The following is an 8,525-nucleotide window of genomic DNA, read 5'->3' as shown; positions in this document are numbered from 1 at the left end:
TAAAAAGAAAGGTTGTTTAAGAAAAAATCCTTTGCATTTCTTCCCGATTTTGACAAAATCCAAGCTAAAGCTTCAGTTTTATAGAACTTCTCAGATTTGATGCCTTTTCAGGATATAATAGAACATGGAAAAAAAGAAGTAGGGTAATTTTTTTTTTAATTTATTTTTTTGCTAATGAACTTTTACAGAAGTAGGGTAATTATTTTTTATTTTTATTTTTTGAGACAGAGTCTCACTCTCTTACCAGACGCCAGGCTGGGGTGCAGTGGCGGAATCTCGGCTAACTGCAACCTCTGCCTCCCAGGTTCAAGCAATTCTCCTGCCTCAGCCTCCCAGGTAGCTGGGACTACAGGTGCACACCACCATGCTCAGCTAATTTTTGTATTTTTAGTAGAGACGGGGTTTTACCATGCTGGCCAAGATGGTCTTGATCTCTTGACCTCGTGATCCGCCCGCCCTGGCCTCCCAAAGTGCTGGGATTACAGGCGCGAGCCACCGTGCCCGGTGGAAGCCAGGGTAATTATTATAAAATTAGAGAAATAAATTTAGTGAGTTAAAATCCTGAGCTACTTTGCCACTTAAAATTGTGTGTAAAGTTTAGAATTCTCATTGATTAGACTATATCATAAAACGGAAAGTGTGAAGACCAAAGGTCTCAGAATTCTTGCTCTGTTTTAGAGGATCATGTTCCGGAAGAGGACTCTAATGTGAAACGAGGAGTAGATGCCAATTGATTTTTTACTGTCTGTTTTGTCAGTGGTACAGTTTTGAACTCTGTTGTGGGGAATGTCAATGGTCCCCCACTGGTCCGGGGAACCGAGAGATGAAGAGTTGAGGGAGGGGTGGTATTTCCCGGAAGGCAAGTTAATGGTGAAATGGAAGGCCTTTTCCTTTTATGTCCATTTTGGTCTGATGTTTTCCACTGTTAACTGAAGACTGAAATAGCTCAAAATAAAAACCAGAAAATAAAAGCTGCAAGTAAAAGCTCTTATTTTGCCTATGCCAAATAAGATAAAAAACTGGACTTCTGGCTATTTAACATCAATTATAGTGGGTACTGTGGGAGATGCTTTTAATCAGGCACTTCTGGAGAAATTCATGATGTGTAATCAAGAAATAACCATAGCCCTAGAAGCTGATTTTTTTTTTTTTTTTTTTTTTTTTTTTTTTTTTGGTGTTTGTTTTTTTTTTTTTTTTTTTTTTTTTTTTTTTTTTAGTAGAGACGGGGTTTCACCGTGTTAGGATGATCTCAATCTCCTAGCCTCGTGATCCGCCTGCCTTCGCCTCCTAAAGTGTTGGGATTACAGGTATGAGCCACCACACCTGGCTTAGAAGCTGACTTTTTTTCAAGGAGAGCTTCCTTGTTTGTGTTTTCTTCTCCCCTCCTATTTTGGAGGATTAGATGTAAATGCTCCTTTGTAAAGTTACCCCATCACCTATTCTCTTTAGCCCATCCTCATGTATTCCACTGACTTTTATCTCTGGTTTCTCTTTGTCCATGGGAGCTTTTCTCTCTGCCTGTAAACATACTTAAATCTACTTTTTTCTCTAAAACCCACCATCCATCCAGCCCAGAAAACCTTCCCTCAATCTTCAATTGTTTTACCTCCTATCCTTATCTTGAAGTCTAAATTAACCAGAAGTCTAACTTTAAAAAAGTCTGACTTTTTTCCTATGGCTTCACCTGTCACCCTCTCCTAAATAATTTCCAAACCAGCTTGCATAGTCGCCTCTCTCCTAAAGGTCAAAAATGACCTCAGATATCCCACTTACAGTCTTCCTGAATTCTGAGGCACTGAAATGTGAAGCTCTTCCTCTTTCCTGGAATACTCATTCCTGGGTTTTGCTTTTTCTCAGTCCTTCTTGCTGGCTTAATCTTCTTTGGCCTGCCCTTGGGATCTGGTGCTTTCCAGGTTCTGCCCTCTGTCTCTTCTCTGGCTCTCAGATAATAGCGTGGCATTTATTCATTTCTGGTACTATGGTAAAAAACAGGGACACAAAGATGACTAAACATCACCACCTATTAGAAATCTTTGGACACATTAACATTCTGGAGCCTCAGTGTTCTCATATAAAAATGGGTCATAAATACTTGAGATTTAACCATCCTTTTTTTTAATTATTATTTTTTTTCTTTTATTTTCTCTATAGAAATTAAAGCAACTAACCATCCTTTTCTTGGGGCTGCGCTACTGTCCAATGAGCGCATAGTGAGGGCAGGACTGCTAACGCCTAAACAACACACCCGCATCAACTAGAGCTTTGCTTTACCTTGGTGCAGTTTTTGGAAAAATGAAAACCCACTTTTAGTTTTTTTTTTTTTTGAAGACAGAGTTTCACTGTTGTTACCCAGGCTGGAGTGCAATGGCGCGATCTCGGCTCACCGCAACCTCTACCTCCTGGGTTCAGGCAATTCTCCTGCCTCAACCTCCTGAGTAGCTGAGATTACAGGTGCGTGCCACCATGCCCAGCTAATGTTTTTGTATTTTTAGTAGAGATGGGGTTTCACCATGTTGACCAGGATGGTCTCGATCTCTTGACCTCGTGATCCACCCGCCTCGGCCTCCCAAAGTGCTGGGATTATAGGCTCGAGCCACCGTGCCCAGCTTTTTTTTTTTTTAAGAGACGGGGTTTCACCATGTTGGCCAGGATGATCTCAATCTCTTGACCTTGTGATCCCCCTGCCTTGGCCTCCCAAAGTGCTGGGATTACAGGCGTGAGCCACCGCACCCAGCCAGCTTTTCAAAAAAAAAAAAAAAAAAAAAAAAAAACTTGAGATCCAGATCTACATTTGCAGTTCCCCGTGGTGCAGCGCTGGCTATGAGCCCAACGTGACCAAAAGTAAATGCCCAACAACCCCCTTGCACAGTCTTTTCCTCTCTCAATAATTCCTCCCATGGTTAAACATGGCAGTAACATTCCTCAAGTCTAGACACAAGTTAGAAATCTGGGAATCATCCTTTGTTTGCACTTCCCTCAACCTCTACATCCAATAAATCTCCAAGTCTCCACTTGTCTATCAGAAATACTGCTTTAAAACCTGCCACTTCATTGCCCCTCCCAGACCTCCTCATTTCTCCCCTGGCCAAGATTACAGTAGTCTTTGTTCTCCTTTCCTTCTTCTAGGTTCTACACCAACTCCAAAACGCATTCTCCACAATGCTGCCAGATTGACTGTTGAAAAGTACTACTTTGATCACATTGTGTCTGCTCTAAAAGACTTCAGTGACTCCTACTGTCTACAGGACAAAGTTCAAGCATTTGTAAAGCACTTTCTGTTTTGTCCACAACCTCCTTGTAAGTTCTCACACTGAGTCCTCCTTCCTTTACCCAATCACCTCTCATGTTAGCCACAAGGGTTGCTGGATTTTCCTGGGAGGCGTGAGGTCCTTCTGCCACGGTTCGTCTTCTTCCTTCTGTTTGCAGCACTTTTCTCTTATTCCCCCATATGGCGACAACCTCCTGGATTTCAAAACCTGTTCCAAAGGCCTCTTCTTCCCTGAGGCCTTCTTTGATCTTTCTCTGGAGGAATAAATCCTTCTCCATTCTTTCCTGTGCTCACAGAACTTTGCTCCCTCTTCTCTTTGCCACCTTATCAGGTTGCATTCATAGATGTGAGCGTTATCTTATCTGCTTATTGAGCAAGGACTGCACCTCAGGCTTTTGACCATCCCAGGAGCTTATCATGGTCCCAGGGCCAGAACTCAACAAATATATAAGGCAGGAGGTGAGTAAAAAAAAAAAAACAAAACTGCAGAATGCCACCAGGTCCAGGGTTATATGGCAAAGCCAGGCTTGTGTTGGTGTGAGCATTGAAGCAATGATTTTTCCTGTTCCCAGCAGATCCCAGAATATTCACCACTTTAATTAATCCTATATCCTGTGACCTTCAACCTAGAGTCAAAGGAGCAAAGCCATGAAGAAAACCATTGTGTCCACATGGAGGCCGCACAGTCACTTCCACAATCCTATCTGAGGTCCCCAGGTTTCTTACCCTAGGGTCCATTGGTAGCCAGACCCAACTTTTCCTTGCCTGAGAACTAAACTCAAGAGGCTTCACGTCTCCTCCACCACCTTCTTCTGGGCTACAGAAGGCATTAATTTTAAGGTGATTTAAAAAATAATCATGTGTGGAGGTTCATCATAAATTGCTTGCCCCAAGCGCTGGAGTAAGTTTCAATCATTCACTGTATTCCTGAATAATGAAGCTTCCCCACCAAAACAGCGCTGTCATCCACCCAGATGGGCAACGCCTTTTCCTGTGGGTCCCCAGAAGTGTTGGACGGGCTCTAATGCTCCCTGGAGTTTATACTGGTTGGAGTGAGTGATTACTCCCAGGCCCGCGGGGAGCACGAGCATCCCTGGCATCCACGGTCATATTAACTTTGCCGCAAGCGTTTTCTTTCCACCGCATTCCTACTTTTAAGAGCAGGCAGCCACAGCTGTGACAGTTTGCTATCCCTTTCCACTTGTTCCCAATAATGCCTCTTCAGTTACTTTGTGAAAAGATTCTCGGCTGAGATTTTTCTTGCTTTCTATCTTCTAAAGTGTTTATTACTAGAAGATTCAACTTTCAGATTCTCTGAAGAAAATTCCTAGGAAAGGTAAGAGGGAGAAGAAGACTGTAGCTAAAATTAGTTTCTTTTCTGGCTCTGCAAAAGCGATTGCAGCGATGGCAATAGTCGGCGGTGATAACAAATGGCTTCAGAAATGAGCTTTTCACTGGAATTTGAAAGAGCTCTCCATGAATCCTGTTTTATAATTACTGCCTGATTCTAATGGGGCACTCTAAAGCTTGAGTGTCTCCCAGTTTCATTCCTCAGGTGAGCCTTCTGCCTAGCTGTGTCCAATTTGACACATCGGCACTAAACTCTCACCCTGCAGTTTATGGGCTGATGACTCTTTAATTACACCTGCCAGCCTTCAGAAATCTCAGTGATTAAGAATTGCAATGCTGTGTCCTATTAATCTGCCTGGATTCCTTTTCATCTTGAGAAGTTGAAGAATTTTTTTGTTAATTTTCAGTATACTCAGGGGAACTTGGTAGTGAGTGTCAGAAGAAAATAGAGTTAACATGATGGTAATTGACCTCCCCAGGATAATTCTAAGTCAGTAGCAATTGGGATAAGAATTGGGAGATTTGGGTGGCCTTTCTGTTTAGTTAAAATTAGCTTTGGCCATAAAATCTAAAGCATACTGTCATTATACAGGTTCGACTTGTCTTTGCTGTGTGTCTGCGTATATTCATGAACTACTTCACCCCTACAGTTAGTACTTTCCATCTCTAAAATGCAGACAGCAGGTTGGGTACAGTGGCTCATTCCTGTAATCCCAGCACTTTGGGAGGCCTAAGCAGGCAGACCACGTGAGGTGAGGATTTCAACACCAGCCTGGCCAACACGGTGAAACGCCCTCTCTACTAAAATACGAAAATTAGCCAAATGTGGTGTCGCGCTCCCGTAGTCCCAGCTACCTGGGAGGCTGAGGCAGGAGAATTGCTTGAACCCTGGAGGCGGCAGAGGTTGCAGTGAGCTGAGATTGCAGCCACTGCACTCCAGCCTAGATGATAAAGCGAGACTCCATCTCAAAAAAAAAAAAAAAAAAAAAAAAAAGCAAAGAGCACAGGAGAGCTGGACCAAAGTTTGTCTACAAATTTCCAATTAATCTTGGAGATCTTCATCTTTTCCAAACAACAGGACACACCAAGATTTACAGAAGAGTGGTGGCTAAGGAATGTAGAATTTAGAATTTTATAATTCATACTTTTCCTAAGAAAGTCTTTGTTATAAATAAGGTTGCATACTCCATTGACGTGGAAAGAAAAGGGGAAGGAATGAGGAATAGCAATGATTCAGAGTCTAATTAATGTGGCCACCAATTTTTGTGTAATGAACAGTACATTTCTATTCTTTAACAAAATTGATAAGATTCTACAAAGTTCATTGTTTCTGAAGTTGGGAAATGGGAGGTGTCCCTGGGGGTAGGAAGGAGAAAAGTGATTATATAAATATATGCCTCCCCAAAATTGGTCAGGTGACATGCATCTGCGAACGGGGATAAGTATTAGGAGATGAGGAAATGGACACAAGTAAACGCTTTCTCCAAAAACAGAGAAACCAAACTAGTGGCCATAGGCAGAACTTGCTTCTAATGTCTGCACTCTGGACCTACGCATTAAATGTGATGCCAATCTGATCATCTAGGTAGCCAGAAGATAGTATGTATTTTGGGGAGACTATTCTATTTTTAATGCCTTGGAGGATTTCCAAAATTGTTCAGCTAAATGTAGGTTGTCCCTTTAATTACCTCTTTACCATCCCCACTGCATTACTCCCTCTGAATGATGACTTTGTACATTTTTCACTTAAGGGTAATGAACTGCTCTCTTAATATAGTTCCATCATTCAACTTTGTTTCTAGGGAGTTTTTTTTATAGACAATTTCTATTTTAATCAGAAATGAATGGGACTATTGCCTTTAAAGTGGACCATCTGTGGGTTTACCAGGAAGTTTATTAACTTTGATCTTTATTCAATTTAACTTTCTGCCAGAGCTTCCAGTAAAGTTCTTTCAAGCCTGCAGAAAGCACAGCTCAGAGCTCAGAGAGTGGGCTCTTTGGGAGAGGGAAGGGGACACCAGTTGGGAGGATGAGAGAAGGAAGTATGTGGATAGAGAACGCAATCCCAGTCTCAGCCTGAGGTGGCAGTGGGGAGCTGGGAACATTCTTCTAGAAGAGCCTGGAGCAAGTCCTCAACTTGAGTCCAATTTGAGACTTTTTTGAGCTAGCAAGGTAGTTTTTTTTTTTTTTTTTTTTTTTTTTTTTTTGATACAGAGTCTCACTCCATCACCAGGCGCCAGGCTGGAGTGCAGTGGTGCGACCTTGGCTCACTGCAACCTCCGCCTCCCGGGTTCAAGCAATTCTCCTGCCTCAGCCTCCTGAGTAGCTGGGACTACAGGCATCTGCCACCACGCCCAGCTAATTTTTTTGTATTTTTAGTAGAGATGGGGTTTCACCATGTTGGCCAGGATGGTCTCAATCTCTTGACCTTGTGATCTGCCCGCCTCAGCCTCCCAAAGTGCTGGGATTACAGGCGTGAGCCACCACGCCCAGCCATTTTTTTTTTCTATTTTTAAAGAGATGGGGTCTTGCTCTGTTGTCCAGGCTGGAGTACAGTGGCGCCCTCACAGCCAACTGGAGACTTGAACTCTTGGGCTCAAGTGATCCTCTCATTTCAGCCTCCTGAGAAACTGGGACTACATGTGTGTACCACCATGCCCAGCTAATTTATTTTTATTTTATTTTATTTTTTATAGAGATGGGGGTCTCATTCTGTTGACCAGACTGGTCTTGAGCTCTTGGCCTCAAGTGACCCTCCCACCTCAGCCTCCCAAAATGCTGGGATTATAAGCATGAGTTACTGTGCCTGGCCTAGCAAGGTAATTTTAAACAGACACTGTCTTCCCAATGATACAGTCTCAAAAGCCCTGATGCCAGCCTGGGCTGAATGTGATGGGTGTGAGGACTGATCCAGGCACTACCCAGCTCTGTAACAAAACAGGGAGATAGGTGGGGAGCATCCACAATGCTGTGGATGGATTGGGCGGCAGGCAGAGGCTTCTGGCCTGCAGCTTATGCAGACCACCACACAGGCTCTGCTCTTACAGCTTCCAAATGACTTCTCTGGCCTTTGAAGTGGAGCAATTTAGGATGACTGCAGATCCTTCTCAGTTTAACAAATGCTTCCTGCCCTCGGTCCGGGGCCCTTACGCTTCCTGTCCTCTAATTCTGTCATCTCAGTCATCTACAGGAAGACAGGAAATCTAGGATATCAAAACTTCCCCAAGATCCTACTCTATTTCATTACTTTTTAAAAAAACAAACAAGCAAACAAACACAAACTTTACAGCTGGGCATGGTGGCTCATGCCTGTAATCCCAGCACTTTGGGAGGCCGATGGATCACCTGAGGTCAGGAGTTCGAAACCAGCCTGGCCAACATTGTGAAACCCTGTCTCTACTAAAAATACAAAAAATGAGCTGAGCATGGTAGTGCATGCCTGGAATCCCAGCTACTCGGGAGGCTGAGGTAGGAGAATTGATTGAACCTGGGAGGTGGAGGTTGTAGTGAGCTGAGATCGTGCCATTGCACTCCGCCTGGGCGACAACAGTGAAATTCTGTCTCAAAACAAAACAAACTTTATTGAGGTATGTGATTGACGGTAAATGGCAGAGATTTAGTGTAGGGTTTCATAAGTTTTGACATATGTGCCTACCCAGGACACCACCAACCTCACTCATGATAATGAACATTTCCTTCACCCCTCAAGTTTCATAGTTGCCCCTTTGTAAAACCTCCTTCTGTTTGCTCCACTTCCAGTCTGCTTTCTGTGACTGTAGATTACTCTGCACTGTGTAGGATTTTATGAAAATCAAATCATCTTTTCTCGTCTGATTCCTTTCACCCAGCATAAATATTTTGAGATTCATTCATGTCACGTCATTCCCTTTTACTCCTGAAGAGTAAT

General features: G+C 43.1%; 1 non-coding gene across 1 annotated transcript; it reads left to right on the top strand.

Annotated features, from left to right (window-relative positions):
- The first annotated feature begins 2,166 nt into the window (after positions 1-2,166).
- LOC119467237 lies at positions 2,167-2,292 on the top strand. The gene has a single exon (XR_005195776.1). It is a non-coding gene; the product is annotated as a U4atac minor spliceosomal RNA (small nuclear RNA).
- The last annotated feature ends 6,233 nt before the right edge of the window (positions 2,293-8,525 follow it).

The sequence above is a fragment of the Cebus imitator genome, unplaced genomic scaffold (assembly GCF_001604975.1).
Source record: "Cebus imitator isolate Cc_AM_T3 unplaced genomic scaffold, Cebus_imitator-1.0 Scaffold268, whole genome shotgun sequence".
Classification (NCBI taxonomy): domain Eukaryota; kingdom Metazoa; phylum Chordata; class Mammalia; order Primates; family Cebidae; genus Cebus; species Cebus imitator.
Note: the sequence above shows the minus strand (reverse complement) of the source record. Positions and strands in the feature narration are given on the sequence as shown.